Raw genomic sequence first — 22,796 nt, 5'->3', positions numbered from 1 at the left:
TTGTAACAATCATACCAAGATAAGTGAAGCTGTTGTATGCTTTTTTGAAGGGTATACCTATATATCACTAGGCCCCATGCTATGAATCTGGGTGTCATTTTTGACTCAGAGCTCCGGTTTGACAGGCAGATAAATGCAGTGGTGAAAGCTTTTTTCAACTCAGAAATATTGCAAAGATTAAGACCCTTCTCAACCCCCCAGATCTTGAAAGGGTAATTCATGCTCTCATCACATCACGACTAGACTACTGCAACTCCCTCTATACCGGCATCACTGAATCATCCCTGTCCCGCCTGCAGCTAGTCCTAAACGCAGCCGCTAGACTGTTAACAGGCACAAGGAAACGAGACCACATCACCCCTGTCCTAGCCTCCCTCCACTGGCTTCCGGTTTGTTACAGAATTGATTTTAAAGTCCTTCTTTTTACTTTCAAAGCCATTAATGGAAAAGCCCCCCCCCCTACATCTCAGACCTCCTCTCCCCCTACTCTAATGTTAGGTCCCTTAGATCGGCCACGCAGGGGTTACTGACAGAGCTGAAGGCCAATCTCAAGCACAGGGGCTACCGTGCCTTTGCTGTCGCAGCCCCCAAACTGTGGAACAGCATCCCTACCTCCATCAGATTCGCCCCTTCAGTTGACTCTTTTAAATCCCAGCTCAAAACATACCTTTTCTCTCTAGCGTTTCCCGATTCATCTTGACCGGAGCCCTGCTTGTACTGTCGTCTCTTTCGTGTATTTGTATCGTCTGCTTTATGATTTTTTTTTTTGTATGGCTTGCCTCTGTCTTATTTGTTATATGTTATATGTTTGCTTCCCACTGGTCTCTGTAAAGCACTTTGGTTGATGCAAATCATGTTTAAATGTGCTATATAAATAAATCTGATTGATTGATTGAAATCTGATTGATATATGTATCTGTGATGGGCATAATTTCACTTTTATCCAGATTTACAGTAAATCCAGAGATAGATCCAAAACATTCTATTAATGACAAGAGAGATGGAATTGATGTCTGTGGCTTGGAGATATACAAAAGCATATCATCTGCATACAGGGAGAGATGGTGAGTAGTTCCATTGACAAATAGGGGCTATACTATCACTTTGTCTTATGTTGATCGCTAGCGGCTCTATCAGAATTGCAAAGAGGAACGGTGACAGGGGGCAGCCCTGTCGGGTTCCCCTATGAATTTGGAAGGGTGGAGAAACGGTTTGGTTGGTAATGACTGAGGCTGTGGGTTGAGCATATATTGTCTCTACCCATTTCCTGAACGTAGACCCAAACCCAAATTGTTCTAGTGCTACCTGCTTGTAAGGCCACTCAACCTGGTCAAATGCACGCTGGGCATCTAAGGAAATAATGACAGCCTCAGTGGAGTGTTTAGACATTGAAAAGACGGCGTAAATTAAAATGTAGTTGTCTCCCTGGCATAAATCCAGTCTGGTCTGCGTGCACAATGCTACATATATATTTCTTCAACCTGTCTGCAAGAATCTTCCCTATGATCTTAGTTTCAGCAGGCAGCAGAGAGATTGGGTGGTACGAAGATACTAATAGGGGGTCATAACCAGGCTTCGGAATAACAGCGATGTTGGCATTATACAATGTAGGTGGGAGTATTGGAGCTTCCTTAGCGTGGTTAAACATACGCAACAATAGGGGTGATAGATCTTCCCTACATTTTTTAAAGAAATCCATGCTAAAGCCATCAGGTCCTGGGGCTTTGTTAGCTGGAAACGCTGAAATGGCTGCATTGAGTTCTTTTAAGTTCAGGTCAGCTTCTAGTGCACTGATGGCCTCATCAGAGAGCCTAGGCAACTGCAGAACAGCAAAAAACTTTTCTATACTGTCTCTGTCTACATTGCCTTGAGACTTATATACTTGTGAGTAGAATCCCTAAATCTGGCATTTATCATTTTGGGGTTAGTTAGTATATGGCCAGAGCTATTTTTGATTTGAAATATGGCTCTAGAAGACTGCATTTGCCTTAGTTGTCTAGCAAGCAAGTTGTGTGGCTTCTCCCCTAGTTCAAAGTGTTTTTGTCTCATGTGTGTTAGTAATTTAATAACATCTTTTGAAAGTAAGTTATTGTATACATACCTTAGGGCCACGATCTTGTTTAGCAGTTTCGTGTCGGGGGACATTTTGTAATTGTTTTCTAGATTAGTAAGATTGTCTACTATTTCCACTAACTTACCTCCTGTGCGCTTTCTTTCAGCTGTCTCATAAGATATTATGTCTCCCCTAATAACCGCTTTCAGTGCTTCCCATAAGGTGGAGTCCTTAACATCGTCCTTGTCATTTGTATTTATAAACATTAACATTTTCTCTGTAATATATTTACAGAAACCCTGATCCTTTAATATTGAGTTATTTAGGGAGCCTGGCTATTTTTGACATTAACATTATTTAGCAGTAATGTTATGTTACATGTCAACAGAACAGGTGGGTGTCACATAGTGCCCCTGGGTAATGCACTTTAAAATGGGCTCATAAGGATTCACTCAGAACCTGATATGTAGAAGGCAGAGAAAAGTAGGTTATTGGCAGCTTGTGAGAAGGCATGGCATGTAAGAGAAAATCATGGTACTCCAAAGAGTAAAATGGAAAAGTGGCAGAACTAAGTATCAGTGAGTGTGTGTGTGTGTGTATGCGTTTAGTTTGCGTTTAGTTTGCGTTATCTCCTAGGATTTGATTTGATATCAGAGGGTTACTGCTGCTGTGCAGTGCTGTGTGGTGGCGTGTTCTGCTAACTGATCAAATGCACTTACTTTCAATCAGATACACTTTTATGTATTATGCACTTTACTTTTTATGTCCTTTATAAGTATCTTTTATTTTGTCCTTTTATGCTTTTACTTACTATAATTTATTTACATTTACCATCATTTTCTTGTGTAAAGCATATTGAATTGCTTCTGTATAGAGCTATGAAGAGATTACATATAGATGACATATGCATGGCAACAGAAAAAAAATTTTTCAAAGAAGTACTTAGGTGGTGTTTAGACGACAACGAAAACGTTGCAAACGGTGATATTTGAGTTGTGAGTTTTTTATCGTTTTTTTGGGAAAACGCTGTTTGCTCGTTATGCTTATGTGACGAGGCGGAGATTTTTCGTCAGTTCAAAAGAAAAAGAGGAAGTGATTCATTGCAGTTTTTGCTATTTTCGGGATTCTGATTAGCTAACGTGTGCTTGAGCTTCTCGTTACACTGCCACCTACAGGTTTGGCATGCTCCTGAGGCATATACACGGGTTAGTGTAAACAAAAACTTTTATGAAAACTGACAGGTGTGCACAATGTTATTTTTGAAAACAGAGAGGGTGAAATAAAAAATAGCCGGCCACGTGTAAACGTAGATGTGTAGATCATGGCAAGCTCCTCCTTGTGATTGGTGCCCAGGTTTTAGGAACAATAGAAATGGGAGTGAATGGCCTGTTTGCCAGACTGACCTACAGCGCAAATTCAAATTTGTCAAAGGTCCATTGTGGGTTCTTCCAGGCTTGCTGTGCTGTGCTATGCTGCATTATGTTGTGCCGTGCCGTGTTGTGTTTTGTTGTGCTGTGCTGTGCTGTGCCGTGCTGTGTTGTGTTGTGTTGTGTTGTGTTGTGCTGTGCTGTGCTGTGCTGTGCTGTGTTGCGTTGCGTTGCGTTGCGTTGTGTTGTGTTGTGCCGTGCCGTGCTGTGCTGTGCTGTGCTGTGCCGTGTTGTGTTGTGCCGTGCCATGCTGTGCTGTGCTGTGCTGTGCTGTGCCGTGTTGTGTTGTGTTGTGTTGTGTTGTGCCGTGCCGTGCTGTGCTGTGTTGTGTTGTGTATGTTGTGTATGTTGTGTTGTGCCGTGCTGTGTTGTGCCGTGTTGTGTTGTGTTGTGTTGTGCCGTGCTGTGTTGTGTTGTGCCGTGTTGTGTTGTGTTGTGCCGTGCTGTGTTGTGTTGTGCCGTGTTGTGTTGTGTTGTGCCGTGCTGTGTTGTGTTGTGCCGTGCTGTGATGTGCCGTGCTGTGCTGTGTTGTGCCGTGCTGTGTTGTGTTGTGCCGTGTTGTGTTGTGTTGTGCCGTGCTGTGTTGTGTTGTGCCGTGCTGTGCTGTGTTGTGCCCTGCTGTGTTGTGTTGTGACTACTGTGCAGAGCTGTTCTGTGCGCTCAATGGTGTTTTAAGCCCCCAACGTCATCTCCCAGGAAGCACTGCAACCATTGACTTTAAAGGCACCTAACCCTAACCCATGCCTAACCCTAGCGCCTTCCAGGCAGTGCTGCCTTGAAGACAACGTTGGGGGCTTAAAACACCAAGAAACGTGCTGTGCAGTGCTGTGCAGTGCAGTGCTGTGTATGCCGTGTGAGCCAGGCTGAGTGCTCTGGGGTGGATATGGCTTTAATGAGCGTGGGCTAGGCCTGTAAAACCACTCCTGATGTGTCTCCTCAGCGTACCTAATGAGGCCTGTACTCCCTCCATTCCCCAGGCAACCCCGACACCCTGGAAAACCTGGAGAGGAACCAGAGACTGCCTGCCTTCTAGCCCAGCCGGTCCTCTCCTTTCCTCTCCTTGTTCTTTCCTCTCTCCTCTCCTCCTCTTTCTTTTCTTCTCCTCTTTCTCCTCTCCTCTCCTTTCCTCCCTCTCTCCTCTTTCCTGTCCTCTCCTCTATAGTCCATGAGCCATAAGTGAGTATAAAATGGTATGATAGCAAGTTGGATCTTGTAGCTTTGTGGCTGTACAGGCCTTCAAAGTTGACCTCTGATTTGAAAAAAAAGGAAATTCCGCCTATTGGCTTTTTTTGTTAAAACACTCATAAGAGCCCAGAAAATAATCCAAATCTTATTATTACTGATGCATATGTGGTGTTTGATGTTGGCATACATATTTTGACTCATTATGTGATTTTGCTCTTCATTTTGGTTGATAAAATTCAAGATTTATGTCCAAAAAAAGCACATTTGAGTTTTCAGAGCAACATGTTATGGCAATACCTGAATGCAGACCTTATTGATCATTACTATTCTACCTTCCTTACTTTCAAATTGCGAGTTGAAATTAATGTTAAATGATGACATACATAGGTCTGCAGTACAAATGTTTTTTAAATTGTAGCTGAAACGAGTACAAAGGATCTTTAATCTATTCATTGAATTCATCATCGTCAGAACAGGAGCACAGAGGATGCCATCTCTATGGCACTTCACTCTGCCCTGTCCCACCTTGACAATAGCAACACCTATGTAAGAATGCTGTTCATTGACTTCAGCTCAGCGTTCAACACCATCATCCCCTCCAAACTGATCACCAAACTCAGTGAACTGGGCATCAATACCTCCCTCTGTAACTGGATTCTGGACTACTTGTATTGCATTCATTGTGTCTACACTTGAGATAAATAAGTTTGTTTTTTCTTTTATCACATACACATATATTGGTAGATGTTTTTTCTTTACCTTGACATGTTTCGACGTATACTTCCGTCTTCATCAGAAGGTCACACGGTGGAGTAGTGTGACGCGTTTTTATCAGCTGATGTTGTTACGGAGGTGTGATCCACCTGTCAGTTTTTTGACAGGTGGACCACACCTCCTGCTGTCAGTCAGCCGCCCCCCAGGACGGCACTCCAGGTATGGGAGAGCATATATGCTCCCTCATCTCTGTTCATCGTCTTTGGCTCCGCTTTCTTATTTCAATCGCCTCCTTTATCCAGCGGTGGTATCGGTTGTTCTCCTGCTTAATGACTCTGGCATGCAGGAGGTGCAGGAGGTGTGAAAACTGCCCAACACATCACCAGTTCCTCACTCCCCTCCATCGAGGCCATCCAAGGCGCGCATCATGAAAGACTGTTCTCACCCCAACCACAGACTGTTCACCCCACTCTCCTCCGGGGAGGCGTTACAGGTCTCTCCGCATCCAAACCAGCAGGTTCAGAGGAAGCTTCTTTCCTGCGGCTGTCACCCTACTGAACTCTAGCTCTGCATCCCGGTGACATCCAACAAACTAAGCCCCTATCACCCCCTGCCCCACCCCCGCCTGATGCCTCCTTGTCTGTGCCTGTTGAGGTGTCCACGACCATGGCAACCTTGACAGGGACAAGAAGGAGGCGGTCTCTGTACTTATTCTCTGCACAATGACAATAAAGTTAAATCTAATCTAATTTAATCTAAAAAATTATCTGCCTCTGATTTGCCTCTTTACGGATCATGCTATGAATAGCAGCAGCAATGTCTGCATAAGTTGAGACATTGTTATTGACCTTCTGGACCAGAGACATTCCATCAATGATTGTTGCTGTATTATATTCATCTGGAAGATTATCTGATAGTGATGCAAGTTTCTGCAAATGCTTTGCAAGTGCTGCTTTAGAGGTTTTCCTTGGGGTCCCCTCAGGTGTTGCCAATGACCATGGTTAAGGTCCAAGAGGGTGACAAAAGACTTATCTTTTGTCCAGTCTTTAACATGATGGTCTTGCCATGTGCCTGTATTTTCTTTTTTGACTCATGCTTTTAAATGTATTTAATTTTTGCTTTGTCAATGTATCATGGAATTTATGCTTAGGTGTATCTGACTCCAGCATCTATGTCATGATCTTTGCCTGTAGTATGAGCCTGAATCAGATCAACCCTAACCTCTTGTGTTGCTTTGCCTGCTGTAGATATGCAAATGAACTCATGTTCCTCTGAAAATGGATTGATCCAATTTCAGTTTCTGTCTCATCAGATCTAACTGTGTAGAATTTTTAAAACTGTTGTAAATGTATGTACTTGTAGATCAAGTCTTGGAAAATAGTTATTATTTATTTTCAATGGAAATGATTTTAACATCAGATGAAAGACAATTTTAAGTATGATAATAATAATAATAATAATAATAATAATTGTACATAATGATAACAATGTGTAAAGTATGAATATTTTCACCAACCAGTTCATCTACATCTCATTCCCACATTCTTACTAGTCAAAAGTACAACTGAAATGTATAATGTAGATCATTTTAGCACCTGTGATGCAATTACCATCATTTCCCAACTATTAGCTGCAGCTTATACATTGATTTTGCAAAATTTCTTCAGCTATGAGGTTAATACACAGGGGCAGTTAATATGGTATATGGTTTTGTTTATTTTAACTTGCATAAAACACTGTCCTGTGGCTTATACACAATACGGCTAATACACAGGAAATTACTGTATGTATTTCATGTGCCCTGGACATTATAAAATTATAATATTTATGTTAAGCTGGGTACATGTGGTGATGTGAACTATTTTCATATGGTATTCCTGGAATGTAAAGGTAATATGTGATTGGTAATCATGATGTTTTGATCTCTTGGAATATCTCTTATGGGTAGTTTCAATAAAATACTAATTTACTGAATTTTGGGGTGTTTCCGAATAGTACATTTACAAATAGTAAATAGCATAGCAATGCAGACCTATGTAATCATTTGTATTTCAAGTCTCTGCTGGGAGGTAGGAGGGTATAAATACATTGATTAATGAGGTAGTGGGCATTTCAATTAGTGCTGTAACACGTTGTGTCCCTGAAAACGTAGATTTGCTCATTATTACACATAAATCTTGAATTTTATCAACCAAAATGAAGGGCAAAATCACATAATGATTCAAAATATGTATGCCAACATAAAAACACCACATATGCATCAGTAATAATGAGGTTTGGATTATTTTCTGGGCTCTTATGACTTATGAGTGGTTTAACAAAAAAAAGCCAATAGGCAGAATTTCCTTTTTTCAAATCAGAGGTCAACTTTGAAGGCCTGTACAGCCACAAAGCTACAAGATCCAACTTGCTATCATACCATTTTATACTCCAGAGATATGTAGCTTTCAGAAAAATATAGTGAGAATTTGCCCCCCCAAGTGGTAGTGACACACCCCTTTTTGGGCCTGTGGCTCATGGACTACCACCTTGTTCTCGTCTCATCCCACGTCTGCTTGTTTCACTTCTTTCTCTCTCCTCTCTCTTTGTATTTTCCTCTCAGACATTTCTGCATGTCTGTTTGGACCTTGAATAGTCATTCTTAGCTTTGCATGTATACCGATCACAATTGAGGACGCACACTGTAAAGGACAGACAGGAAGACTGCACTAATCTGATGCATACAGTCTCATGGAAACCTTTTAATCTGTGTTAAAGGCCTTGTCTGTTTGTCAATTGAGGAGCTAAGTAGAAGAAAAGTACTCATGTATTTAATCACCCAAAATGCAGTAAGTGGCGTGAGTGCACATCCTGTTAGGTACACATCCTGTTTGCTAGATGTGGACCTTTCTCTTCGGCTGGAGACTAGCGATGGCGCAGACTTCCTTGTTCAAAAGGTGGGGCCCTCAGAGTTGGCACAGACATCCAGCAACTCCGTATGGACTTCCTTGTTTTGCCAGGATGGGCTGAAGTCCCTTATTTGGCTTTCCATGTGCCTTTTGTGGTGATCCTGAGCAGCATGTTGTTAGTCAGGAGGGCGAGGTTGTCTCTGTCTGACTTGCGCACACACACACACACACACACACACACACACACACACACACACACACAGAGCTGTTTGTCTTGTGCGCTGGCACACCCTGCCGTACCGGCCTCTGCTGAGGGCATTTATGTGGTGAGAATGACTGGTCTCTCACACACAGCTCATCTGTCCGACCTTATGAGGGCAGGCCACAGCCTCGCGCAGACAAGCCGAGGCCAACTTGGGCTGGCCAAACATCTGACGGGGCTGAAAGGACACAGAAATGCATCACTTTTTATTGGCCTCAGAGGAGCTCTTGCAGTCTGTTTGGTGATGAGGGAAATGAGGGTTTTATCAAGTGCGCATGTGAGTGCGTGATGGTGAGCGTTGTGAAACCAGTGAAGAGATTTGTTTGAGCAATATTAAACGTCTTTGGTTTCCAATGACATTTCAGACAATTTTTGAAAGTACATTGTGTTCCTTCAGATCTCTCTCCCTATTCTGAAGGTCAGTCAAGTGGCTTTCAGCATGAATTTTTCACGCTCAAGGAGACGGACTTGTGTTATCTATGTGTCAGTGGTACATTTTATGTTACATTTGAGATCTTTTGATTGGAATTGAGTCATTTACTGAGATGTCCTTTTATGTGATGTGCCACCCTGAAGTGACTTCAAAATCTGTGTCACTTTGAGATATAGTGCCATTTTCTCATTGGATTGGTGACATGGCCCATTTAGGTTCATGACCATGAGGCAAATGAGACATATTCAAACCAGGTTATTTCTCTAAAGGTCTGTATCTGTAAAACTCCTTCAAACCACAAGAGTGCAGCATAACCCAAGATTTAAAAAATCAGGGGCCTCTTGTTGAGGATGGCAAATAGAGTAACAACACTGAGGATGTCTGTCTGTCAGCTCTGTGATATTGCATCTATAAATCGGTCCATTTAAATATTCAAACACTCAACAGCATGCGTTTGTTTTGTTCATATGAAGTTGTCTTTTTCTTTAATGTAAACAAAATTCTGTACAACAAGCAGGTATGTGAATTAGGGAGTAGATAATTAAATTTAATTTTAAATTAATTTAAAAGTTTTTTAAATGTACATTTGGTGAGTCTTGTCTGGTATGTGGTGCTGTTTTATGCTTTTCCAAATGGAACCCTTTTTACCATGCTGCAGATTGAAAACCAGTCTATTAGTGGAACTACGGAATCTCTACTGATGTGGTGCCTTTCACTAGCCTGACGAGCCAGACCCACATTAAAATGTAGGGTCTGGGCACTCACCGTTCGCAGTGCTCAGTCCGAGGGGCGGGATAATCGGTTGTCTTTCAAATTTCCTCTGCACGCAATAGGACAGCGCTATGAGTCCCATGCGTTTCCCACCAGCGGAGCTAGTTGGCTAGTTCAAACTTTTGCCAACTTAAAAGCTTAACTCGTCACACTGTTCGCCAACAGCAACATCTATCTTATTTGTTTTCAAATAGCAGGAAATTCAAGCCAAACCGTTGCAACTCTGCCATCAATCATTATGTTAAGCCCGACTCTATACATGATTTGATTGGCCTGATAAAAGTTTAATTTTTCGAGCTCACAAGCCAACGGAGAGTTGCTAGACTAGCCCTGGCAGCAAATGTAATTTGCTGCCGCTAGGGTGCGTCTAGATTTCTAGGCTAGCCTTTCACATGATCATGATGAAGTTTTCATTTTGAATGAAGAGAATGATTGACAGTTTAGTTTGTGGGTTAGAAGACATGTTCTATTGGATGTGACCAAGGGCGTAGGTTTGGTCTGAGCTTTGGTGGGGACACCCCCCCAAATATATAAAATGATTAAAATGTGCTACTGTCCAACTACTATCCATGATTAAAATGTGCTACTGTCCAACTTGATCTAACTACACTGTGTAGCCTACATAATCTGATTTTAATATGTAGGCTACAGATATGTAGGCTATATTTAACATTTATTTTCTATTTGGTCTGTTATGAAATCATGCCCATTTAAGCACAGCTCAGTTTTAAGAAACTTAAATACATGCATGCTTAGCATTTTGTGAAAAGAAATCATTAAGGCTACATTGACAAACATGAGCTACCTGTATATTCTCTGATTCTAATATTTACAGATATCTAGGCGATGTAAGCACAGCTCAGTTTTAAGAAATGCAGCCGAAAGACCATGTTGAATTTTGCTATAATTTATTTCAAAACCGGATTACTCTGGAACAGCTAAGTATACACGGGAATGCATTACACCTTTGTGTTCGGTAAGGTCTGCTGTTTATTCTGATATATGGTTTGTCATGTGTTGCGTGAAGAGTGTGTAGGCCTACGATATTCCACCAAGACGAATGGATGTGGAGATGGGCGCAGAGAATGATTATTACATCTCTTTAAGTTATTTTTCTCGCGAACTGTTTATCACAGCAAATAGTGGCTAGCTAGCACCGTTTAAAAGCTGAGAAAAGGCTCTTTCATGTGACACATGTGTGATGAGTAGCCTACTTCTCGAGGAGTTCAACAGAGAAGAATGGGTGAATTTGGACGCACTTCATGCTTGTAGTGAAGTAAAGATGAAGCGCTGCATGCTGCGCAGGAGACTGCGGCTCACTGGTAGTTATTATAGGTAACTTCAAATCAGCGTGATTTACCCTTATAGGCTACTGCACATTACAAGATCTGTACGAGATGATCCGCAGCACTGAAGTGAGAAATGATTTAACTCTTTGTGTAGCGCATGTGAGCGCTTTTTCCCCCATTTCAACCTGAATATTGGTGGGGACATTTCAGTCGTAATTTGACATTGGTGGGGACACGTCCTTCGGTCCCCACGCAAATCTACGCCCCTGGATGTGACTTATATGTAGGTGTGAGGTGTGTGTTTCTGTCTGTAGTGAGTGCATTCTCATAAATGGCCTCTGGGTGGAGCTATAGCAGCATGTGCTTGATAGATCATCTACACTCCAGTCTGCACTGAATTGCTGATATTTTGTAAGACTTCAGAGTGAGTGTTTTTACATTTAGCCAATGTTTTTCTTGCCAACTTTCGGTCTTGTGGAATCATCTTATGTCTCGTATAGAATACAATTCTAAATCTAGGACAGTTAATCATAGTTAATTACAGTTTTTACAGAACTCATCTTCTCAAAAGTCCTCTCAAATCATAAAACCACTCACTACAAAACATCACATTTGTCTTGAAAAATTAAGTCATGTCCTCAAAACCATCACTTCTCTGAAACAGGACATTTTTGCATCTGGTGACCCCAACATTATGTCTGCAGTTTAGTATGAAGTCACTGCGTAATGTGCTGAGTAGAGTTATGTCTTATGCTTTTATGTTTTTAGACTCAAGACATCAAAAATGCAAGACTACCTTTTTTATTGTAACAAATGCTAGATTTGTCTTGAGATGTGGTATAGTACACATCATAGAGAGTTTTAGAAGAAGCAGGCACACAATATAGATTATTGACTATACTATAGATTACAGACATCATTTGACATGGATTGTGGACTCTACAAAAAAGTAATTGTTTTATTATAACTTATAGTCTGCTTGGAGTTCATCCATGTGCAGTTGATGGTGCCATTGTAGCGTAATGTGGTCAAAAAACATCAGAGGGTACGCTTACATCCGTACATCCAACCTCTATCATCCGCACATACACATGTTTATGGTTTTGTTTATGGTTCTTAGCAGATGCTTTTGTCCAAAGCGACTTACAATGGCTTCAATAAACATTACAGTCTTACCAATATTAGTAATAGACTAAATAGAATCTACGAAAATAATAACAATGAACATGGTCATAATAACCATAAACATACTTACCTGGCAGGTGTGATACAATGATCAAGAAGGTTGTTTGCCCAGGGCGAGGCTCGGCCATTGCACACCCGGTCGTGCTGACCCCTGCGAATTCCTCAAATGTGGGAATCTCGACTGCACAATTTCTGGTGGGGCAGCCGTGGCCTACTGGTTAGCACTTCGGACCTGTTACCAGTAGGCACGGCTGAAGTGCCCTTGAGCAAGGCACCTAACCCCTCACTGCTCCCCGAGCACCGCTGTTGATGCAGGCAGCTCACTGCGCCGGGATTAGTGTGTGCTTCACCTCACTGTATGTTCACTGTGTGCTGTTTGTGTTTCACTAATTCACGGATTGGGATAAATGCAGAAACCAAATTTCCCTCACGGGATCAAAAGAGTATATATACTTATACTTATACATAAACATACAACCTCTGAAATCTGCTCATACACCTTTTGATGGTAAAATTATGCCATTCGAACCATTACAGACACTCGCACACGGGTCTTAGATATTCTCACACCTTAATATCTCTGTTTCCACCCTTAATCAGGGAGTGTATATTGAGACTTATTCTACTTAGAGAAGTCCAACCTGCACAAAGCAAACTATGGAACAGTTGCGGGATAGTGGAAATCTATTCTGTGTAGGCCAGTTTCCAAGAGCCAGCTCCCCGAGCCTAACTACAACTTCTCAGTGAGCTCTCAGCTCTTCCATTCCTTTCTCCATAAGGGAATGCTACATATCAGTGTGATTTTTTTCAAATTGTAAGAATTATGAGGGTACGTACGAGATACATTCAGTTTCTCTTGCACAACGCCTGGTTGAAACCTGGTCCGAACTTTGCTCGGAGCAGGGCAGGGCTGGAGAGGATGGGTGGGAGAGTCTTCACACATGAGACTAGAGGGTTGGGGAGGGAGGAGGAGAATGTGTGTGTGTGTGTGTGTGCATTAAGTAAGTATAAGTATACTCTTTTGATCCCGTGAGGGAATTTGGTCTGCATTTATCCCAATCCGTGAATTAGTGAAACACACTCAGCACACACTGAACACACAGTGAGGTGAAGCACACACTAGATATAGATAGATAGATAGATAGATAGATAGATAGATAGATACTTTATTGATCCCCAAGGGGAAATTCAAGGGTCTCAGTAGCATACAGACATCACACACAACATGCACTTACAGCAGAAATGGTAAACATAAGTGTAAGTATAAACATATAACTGAACTCCACTGTACAATAAAGACAGTAGAAGATAAGAACTAAAATACTAAAACTAAATACTAAATACACTATATAAATTAAATTAAGAAAGCAATAAGACGCTTGTAGTGACAGGGCCGGGACTGGTAAGGTGCTAAAGAGAGTGAGTGTCATGGTGAAGGTGCAAAAAGTAGTCCAACATTAGTCCAACAGTGCAAGAGTAAGGTCTAGAGACCAGCATAAATAATATGGACAAATAGGAGAGTAAAGTATAATGTAGACAAGGTAAAATAAAAAACTATTTCAGTGCAAGAACAGGTTGAGGTAATAGGGTTATAGCCATTCATTCATTCATTCAGTATTGTAGCAGAAGCCTGACCGCAGCCATTGATCATGTGTGCTAATATAGCATGAAAAACACTGTAGCAGTAAAACAGTAGTGAAAACATTAGGCTGTGTACATTAGTAAAACAGTAGTAAGCAGTTGGGCAGTCAGTACTCAAAACATGGACATGGAGAGGGTGGAGAGGCAGACAGACTAAGCAGACAAGTCTATCTCTCCTCTTCCCTTTAGTGAGGCATTGAACAGTTCAATGGCCCTAGGAACAAACTTCCTCAGCCTTTCAGTTGTGCATGGCAGTGAGCGAAGTCTCCAGCTGATCAAGCTCTTTTGGTTTTTGATAGTGCTGTAGAACGGATGACATTCATTGTCCAAGATGTTGATCAGTTTGTTTAGGGTCCTTTTGTCAGATATTAAAGTGATGCACTCCAGTTCAGCTTCCACTACAGAGCCAGCCTTCCTTACCAGCCTGTCAAGTCGCCCAGCATCCTTCTTCTTTGTGCTTCCTCCCCAGCATACCACACAGCATAGAAGAGGGCGCTGGCCACAATAGACTGATAGAACATCCTGAGGAGCTTGCTGCACACATTGAAGTACCGCAGCCTCCTCAGAAAGTACAGCCTGCTCTGTCCTTTCTTGTAGAGTGCATCAGTGTTGGCTGACCAGTAGGGCTGAAACGATTCATCGAGTTACTCGAATAACTCGATTACAAAAATTACTCGAGGCAAAAACCCTGCCTCGAAGCTTCGTTAAATTCCTATGACACGCACTATACGCGCAGGGATCTGATTGTTCCACACGGACCGTTGTTCAGGAAGCACACCACTAGCGCGTGAATCGTGATATTCTGAATTTAGCTGGCGCGATGGCGGAGTCAAGATGTCCATAAATGGCAGAGAATGTCTAAACTTTTCAAGTAAAGTTTTGGGATCATTACATACTCAAAAAGGAAAAGAACAAGCATCTGAACCGAAAACATCCACTCCATGCTGTTTCACCAAGCGTCAATAAAGTAGGCCATCTATCAATCTATCTAGCCTATCTATCATCTACGTAGCCTATAGCCTACATTGATGTTGGCTGATTTTAATCACATACTGTATTTGTAGCGATGTCGTGATATAATGTTTAGCTTTGATGTTTTTAAGTAGTAAACTTATTCACGTTCAATTGCAAGACAGTATGCCTAAAAAATAACCCCTTATACACACATGCATGCACCCTCATCTTCACTCACGCACCGCACGCGTGCACACATACACACACACAGGTTGCTAGGTTACCATAGCAAACAGGCTCACCCCAGAAATTATTTTTTAGTAGCCTAATAGTAAAATTATTTGTTAGTAGCCTAATGCTAGGCTATTTTTTAGTAGCCTAATTGTAACATTATTTGTTAGTAGCCTAATGGTAAATGCTGCAGGTGTAGAAATCTACATAAAACAGATATTTACTTTGATGTCAGGTCTAGATTACAGCATTAAACTTGTTGTGCATATTAATACATTAAATTGCTTTCCCTCTTCTCCCTCCCAGCACTTCACAACATAGTATGGACAGCTTTGTTCGCCCAGCTAAGTCATGCACAACAGGCTGCAATTTTACAGAGAGCATTTTGAACATTATTTAATTGTTGGCACTGGCACTTATAAACACTAAATGGGTAAATTGCAATAAATGGGCTTAGTTTTGTAGCCTGATGTTGGAGTTAGAATAAATACCTCTGTGCCAATTGCTTGATCATTTTACAGCCATGTCATTTTCGTTATGCATTATTTGTTTTGGTTGTTTAAAAATGCAAAAAAAAAAAAAATCTGATTAATCGATCGATAAAGTGCTAGATTAATCGATTACAAAAAGAATCGATAGCTGCAGCCCTACTGAACAGTCCAGTTTATTGTCCAGGTGGAGACCCAGATACTTGTAGGTGCTTACCACCTCCACATTGACCCCATCATTGGAGACTGGTAGCAGAGCGGGCTTAGACCTGCGGAAATCCACCACCATCTCTTTGGTCTTTGAAGTGTTGAGTTGAAGGTGATTGAGTTTGCACCATTGCACAAAGTCCTCCACCAGGCTCCTTTACTCCTCCTCTTGCTCGTCCCTGATACACCCCACAATTGCAGTATCATCAGAAAACTTCTGCATGTGGCATGACTCGGTGTTGTAGCAGAAGTCAGATGTGTACAGGGTGTAATCCCGGCGCAGTGAGCTGCCTGCAACAACAGCGGCGCTCGGGGAGCAGTGAGGGGTTAGGTGCCTTGCTCAAGGGCACTTCAGCCGTGCCTACTGGTCGGGGTTCGAACCGGACTTGTAACCTCCGGTAGGCAAAGGCTGCCACACAGTGGTGTTTGTGTGTGTGTATATAGTAGTGGTGTAGATGTGTGTACATTAGTGGTGTGTGGCACCAGTGGTGTACTGTATGTGTGTGTACTTTGGAGGTGTGTGAGGGTTAGTGGTGTATTTGTGTACATGAGTGTTAATGGTGTGTGTGTGTGTGTGTGTGTGTTCAGGAGTGTTAATTGTGTGTGTGTGTGTGTGTGTGTGTACATTGGTGGTGCGTGCCTGATAGTGGTATGTGTGTCTACAGTATGCATTGTTGGTGCATGTGTGATAACTGTGTGTGATAACTGTGTGTGTGTGTGCATGTTGTTGTTGTTGGTGTGTGTGTGTGTGTGTGTGTGTGTGTGTGTGTGTGTGTGTGTGTGTGTGTGTGTGTGTGGATAATAAATGAGGGGTGAAACACAGGTGCGGGGGAGTGATTATGCTCCTCGGCTCACCAGCTTGTTTCTGCTCGGCGCAGAGCCCGTGTGGAAGTTGCCAGGGCACCCTCTGGATTGCCTCTCCGCCGGAGCATGCCGGACCCTGTTATCCAGCTATCCATCTGCGTTATTGATTTTCCTCTCTCTCTTTCTCTCTCGCTCTGTCTCTTTTTTTTTGGTAAGTTTCATCTTTCCCCTCTCTATGGTTTCCAGAGTAGAGATAGGAAGTTGGGGGTATATGTGTATGTGTTGTATGTGGATGGAGGGATGGGGGTTGGGAGGGAGAGGAGATCTGAGAGCTAGTAGGGGGTGGGGTGGGGGGGTCTGTTTGGAAGCTGGAGGTGGAGGGCGGTGGTGGGGGGTGTAGCTGGAGTTGTATTCAGCCTGGACTGTGGTGGAGAAGGTGCTCTTGAAGTATACTGGATGTTTCTGCTTCTCTGTCTCTCACTTTACCATACATTCCTTCCACACCTCTTTCTCTCCCTCTCTTTTTCCCCACTATCCTTTTTTCCCTTTCCCACCATCTCCCTATGACACCTCCAGTCCCCCTCTATCTCTGTCCCTCTCCTGCATTCTCTCTCTCTCTCTCTCTCTCTCTCGCTCTCTCTTTCCTTTATTTCTGCTTCCTCTTGGGAGCAACCCTCCCTCTTTCCCCCCTCCTTCCTCTCGCCTCTCTCTCTCTCTCTCTCTCTCTCCGTCTCTGTCTTTGAGGCGCCCACACTGCACACGCTCCTCGAGGCACCCCCCCACCCCACCCCACCACCCCCCCACACCTCCCCGCCCGCCCGCCTGCCTGCCGCTCTCCTCTCCCAGAAGGCTCCAGCAGTGCTGCCGGCTCGCCCGTGATTTGCAGAGATTTGTCTAAGTGAGACGCAATTAGTGTGGCGGGGCCATTAATGTGTGTGCGCTCTTGGTGTGTGTGTGTACATGCTGTCTGTGCTGTGTGTGTGTGTTGGCCTACCTCTGCCTCGCCAAGTGGGAGCCGGGGTGCGGCGGCCTCGGGGCAGCATGGGTCTGCTGCCTTTTCATCATCTGTGGCTACATCACACACACACACATGCACACACACGTGGACAGACATACACACTTCTACACACTCACATCCCACACACTCATTACACACGCAAATAAGTGTAACAGTTTGTGACACACACACACACATACACACACACATACACACACACACACACACACACGTCTACATTTGCATTCCTTGATTCCTCATTAGAGACGTAATTGCAGTTGTGGAGGCTGCGTCGCATCACCCGCCCAAACCCGTCTAGGCCCTAAAGTAAGAAAAAAAAAAGAAAAAAACGAAAGCCAAGCCTAACGAAAGCCTTTCATGAGGAGTCGTCACTCTCTTTGTGCTCTTTCAGATGCCTTGAGAAGATGCGTGTGCGAGACTCAGAGGCTTTTCTGTACTGCGCCCCCTCCCCACAGTCGCTGCTGCCACCACCACCACACACCCCCCCCCCCCCTCCACCCCAGCCCCAACACACACACACACCATGTTTCCACTGCTGCAGGTAATCACCTCCGAGTAAGCAGGAATGGAAAGAGTGGGAGGGTTCCCTCTGAAACCTGTGCCACGCTGCACTGAGATGCGTGGGTGCTGCACAGTGCACCCACAACCCGAAATGTCTGTCTCTATGTGTGTGTGTGTGTGTGTGTGTTTATGAGAGAGCGGAGAGCACCGGGAAGCTGCCTGGCATTTTTAAAAAAAACACGACAACAGAGCGACGTTATACGACACAACATGGCCGTTGCTGTTTTTTTTTTTTATAGCCCTTAACGAGGGCTGGGGCGACGGTGCTGTTTTCTTCCCCCCTCTGCTGTTTTTTATGGGTCTGCTTGGGTGGTAAGGGTTCGGGGCCGTGGCGCAGCTTAATTAAAGATACGGTAATTAGAGGAAGCTCTTACAGAGGCTTTTCGGGAGCCTCGATAAGACGCTAATCCTCTGAAGAAAGGCTGAGATCGAAGCGTCCCTGGTGAGAGCCAAGCCTCCTGCTCGCGCAGACAGGAAGAAAAGCTTTCACGCTCTTCTGAGGGGCACACATTAGTGATAGTACAAACAAGAGAGGGAGAGGAAAAGATACAGAGAGAGAATAACAGAGAGAGAAAGAGAGAAAGCGAGAGAAGAAGGTTCAGTGTCATGTATTGTGAGGCTAAGTGTTGTGCTAAGAAACCCCCCCCCCTCTCTCTCTCTCTCTTTCTCCCTCTCTCTCTCTCTCTTTCTCTCTCTCTTTCTCCCTCTCTCTCTCTTTCTCTACCTCTCTCTAGGCCACTCCTGGGCCCACCACCCATCTGATTATCTCAACCCAGCAGCAAGCTCTGAGAGTGGGCTTATGCTGCTTCCGTCTTCCCCTGGTGTGGAGGTGGCTGGAAGTGCTCCATCTGCGTCACTCACTCTAATATTGTTCCATCGCGAAATCACCGCAGTAACACATGCTCAGACAATCTCTTTTGTTTTGAGTGCAGTGAGGTGTGTTGCATAATAACACCTCTGATCTGCTTGTGAATAGCAACTGCACACTGTGTTGTCAGAGTCATCAGTGATGTGTAATGTGGGCCTCTCAGAAACGAGAGTTTCTCGCTGTTTAGGCCGGCGCTCAGCGAGAGCTCGGCGCTAATTGTGAGAACAGATAGTGTTTTGTCATGGCGGTGCACAGGAGTGCCCCCCCCTCCCCCCCCCCATATGCTACGGCCGCGCGGATCTATAATTCAGGAGTGGCAGATGTCTGTGTAAATCATTCATAAGTGTTCTTAATGTGAGGCCCCTCGAGGCTCAGAGGAGGTGTCATGCTCCAACCAAAAACTGGTGGCTGGAGGGTGGAGGTGATGGGGGGGTGGGGGTGCATTCCCATCTATGGATAATTTTCAAAACATAGCCATCGTCTGTGAAGTCCATTAAGACTGATGGCTTGTACATTTCTTATGTACCAGTATTTATATGTGACATTTGAAATTGCCACTGTTTTCTTTTACAAGCACTAATGGGCTTTTGCCACTGGGCTTTCCCCCTCCTTTTACAAGAAAGACGCAAATGGTCACTTCATGGGCTGAGCTTTGCCTCACAACACATTAGCTTATACAGCTATCTGCTTTTCCTTGGAAAGCAAATCTGGGTTCTGCCATCATGGCAATCATATAAGCTAGAGGGTTGCAGGCAGGGAAAAACAGCAGATAATAACCCTGAGATTGCAAACAGGCTGCCTCTCGACCCGGACTGAGATTATCCTGCGCTGGGTGTGTTTCATGGCGGTAGGAGAGGTGAGCTGAAGGTGGCGGTTGCGGGTAGGGTGAGCGTGTGTGTGTGTGTTCCTGTGTGTGTGTTTGGGCGTGTGAGTGTGTGTGTGAGTGTGTGAGTGTGTGTGTGTTCGGCCGTGTGTGTGTGTGAATAAGTGTGTGTAGGGGTGTGTGTAGTGTGTGTGTATTGAGGCAGTTGGCTGTGTGTCTGTGCCTGCATGCTGGGTCTCTAGATCACACCTGTGCCCGTGGGGCCAGGTGAGGAAGGGCCTGGCAGGCAGGCAGGCAGGGCGAGAGGTGGGTGGGTGTGGTGTGGTGCCGTGGGGGTTGTCGGCATACCTCTGCAGGTAGATAATGCTGCCGCCACCACCACCACCACCACCACCCGCTCCGTCTCTGCTGCTGCCGCCGCCACTGTCGACATCACCCAACCCCCCACCGCCTACTGTGAAGCCACGTCCACCCGACACCTCGACCGCAGGAGGGATTTAATATAGTCTGACGCACATACACACATACACACACGAAAAGCAAAAGACACACAGACATGAAATGAAAACAAAAAAGCGCATTAAATAGGAACAAACATGTAGACATACACAAATGAACAGACTTTTACACACGAACAAGAGCACAGACACAGAGAGAGCAACAAATGGACACACACACACACACATATACACATCGCCGCCGTAACCTGAGATGTATAGCCTGCCGCCGCTTCACAGCAAGGAGATCCGGAGGGTTATGCCTAGACTTGTTTAGCGTCGCTTTGCCATTACCCTCATACCCCACCCCTGTTCGACACACACACACGCACACACTCAGTGCACACACCTCTGTTTAAACAAAGCGCTCTCAAGCAGGAGAAATGGTGTATTAATCATGACGTCTAATTACACATGGAAACTTCATGTTAATGACTGACCATTTTGGTAGAAAATCTTTTTTTTTTCCATTGAACTGCATGAAGCAGGGCTTCACTGTAACATTTTGTACTCCCACCCCCCTTTCCCGCTCTCTCTCTCTCTCTCTCTCTCTCTGTCTCCCTCTCTCCCTCTCTCTGTCTCCCTCTCTCTCTCTCTCTCTCTCTCTGTCTCTCTCCCTCCCTCTCTCTCTGTCTCCCTCTCTCTCTCTCTGTCTCCCTCTCTCTCTCTCTCTCTCTCTGTCTCTCTCTCTCCCTCCCTCTCTTTCTCTGGCTCCCTCTTTCCTCCTTATCACCCAGCAGGAAGTGTGTGTGATGAGGGTGTTGATTTGGTTGAGTGCAGGGATTTGATGTGGTCGCGGAGCTGTTCGCCAGCCTGCTGCCGTGTGCCCCCGGGAGATCGCAGACTTCCCTCCGACAGGAAACCGTAAATCGCAGTCGCCACGTTGACTTTCTTAACCAACTCGTTATTAAAAAAAAAAAATTTTAATTAAACCGAGATGTTTCTTTTCTCACTCTTGACACCTGACTGCCACCGTCACTCCATGCTCAACAAGGTAACAAGTATTTCTAAAGTGTTTGGCTGCAAATGACGAATGATGAAATTGTAGTCCCCAGTGGACGCCCATCATGAGCATCCACCCCCTCACTGGAGAGCTGTTAACAGCAAGCAGGGGGGAGACAGACAACTGTCTCTCCAATGATAAAAAAGAAACAGTGAAAAGAAAAGGAGGAGAAAAGTGACAAAGACGTAGGGAGTGGCAGACAGCAGTGTGATCGGGGTGGGTGAGGAGCACACACACAGCAGTGCGATCGGGGTGGGTGGTTTGGAGGCCGCGGGAAGGACAACGAGGACCCTGTGTGGCCGGCCAGTGGGAGCTGGGCCTCCCCTGTTGTTCCAGCCGGTGAAGAGGTTAACCGAGCCGGGCAGCGCCGGCACGCTGAGGTATTGACAGGTTGGAACCTGGGGGCTGCTGCAGGATATGAACACCGCTGGAGGGAGAGAGGGAGGGAGGGAGAGGGAGGTGGGGGGGGGGGGGGAGGTAGGTGAAGGACGGAGGGTGTGCAGTGGGGTGTGAGAGAGAGAGATACAGACAGGAAAGGGAGGAAAGGAGAGAGAGAGGGATGGGAGGGAGGTGGGGTGTGAGACAGGGAGAAAGAGAGAGAGAGAAGGAGGAGAGTAGGGGAGGGATGGAGACCAGTTTGAGAATGGGAGAGAGGGAATAATGCGGAGGGCAGGACGAGAGAAGGAATGAGACGACAGAGAAGATAGTGGGAGATAATGAGATACATTAGAGCTAGGAGGCAGGAGGGAATGGCTATGTGTGTGTGTGAGAGAGAGAGAGAGAGAGAGAGATAAGTGTTGAGACAGCTCCAGCAATCACTCTGTCCTCCCGGCAGTTCCCACTTGAGCATATGCCCTGCACGTGTTTGCCCAAACGCCTGCTGATGACAGGCCCAGGAGCTCTCTGGGGTCAGAGGTCAACCGCTCTGGGCTGGAGGCATCAGCAGTGGGGGGTGACTGGGGCTGAGGTGACTGCTGGGGGGTTGTGGGGGACACAGAGCGCACCCCTGTGTTTGTTTATTCTTCGCAAGGCCTGACCTTTCCCTGACTCGCGCACCGATCAATACCCCCCTGCTTAAATTTTCATCCGTCCCCATCTGACGCTCTCTCCGACTCGTTCTGGAGCCAAACAAATCATTTTCATAAGCCAAAGGGGACCTATAACTTTCCGTAGATAATGGGAAATCTACGTTTGATCTGTGGGAAAAAGCCATAGCATTTTTCACCAAAAAAAAGATTTCTCTTATTAGATTTTTTTGTGGTGGATGAGAATTTGTTGCTCGCATTTTCATTTAGCATTCAATGCTCCTAACTTATTTGAAGAAGCGAGATGTCGTATTAGGATGTGCTTTCCATCTCTAATGGTAAAAACTACAGGTTTCTATGAGTATTAATGGCTGCCATTATATGAGCTTTGGACAATGCAGTGTAACAGTGATAGTGATGGTAAGGCTCGGTCTCAATAAGACTTCAGTCTTGGGAGTGTTGTTATCTT

At 44.6% G+C, this 22,796-nt stretch overlaps 1 non-coding gene across 1 annotated transcript; it reads left to right on the top strand.

Moving 5' to 3' along the window:
- Positions 1 to 12,269: 12,269 nt before the first annotated feature.
- LOC143115656 (U1 spliceosomal RNA) lies at positions 12,270 to 12,436 on the top strand. Its single transcript, XR_012985260.1, has one exon. It is a non-coding gene; the product is annotated as a U1 spliceosomal RNA (small nuclear RNA).
- Positions 12,437 to 22,796: the final 10,360 nt, after the last annotated feature.

Source organism: Alosa pseudoharengus, unplaced genomic scaffold (genome assembly GCF_046254945.1).
Source record: "Alosa pseudoharengus isolate Yale_2024_CS ecotype anadromous, Long Island Sound unplaced genomic scaffold, YU_APseudo_1.1 YU_APseudo_1.1_scf_9, whole genome shotgun sequence".
NCBI classification, from domain to species: domain Eukaryota; kingdom Metazoa; phylum Chordata; class Actinopteri; order Clupeiformes; family Clupeidae; genus Alosa; species Alosa pseudoharengus.
Note: the sequence above shows the minus strand (reverse complement) of the source record. Positions and strands in the feature narration are given on the sequence as shown.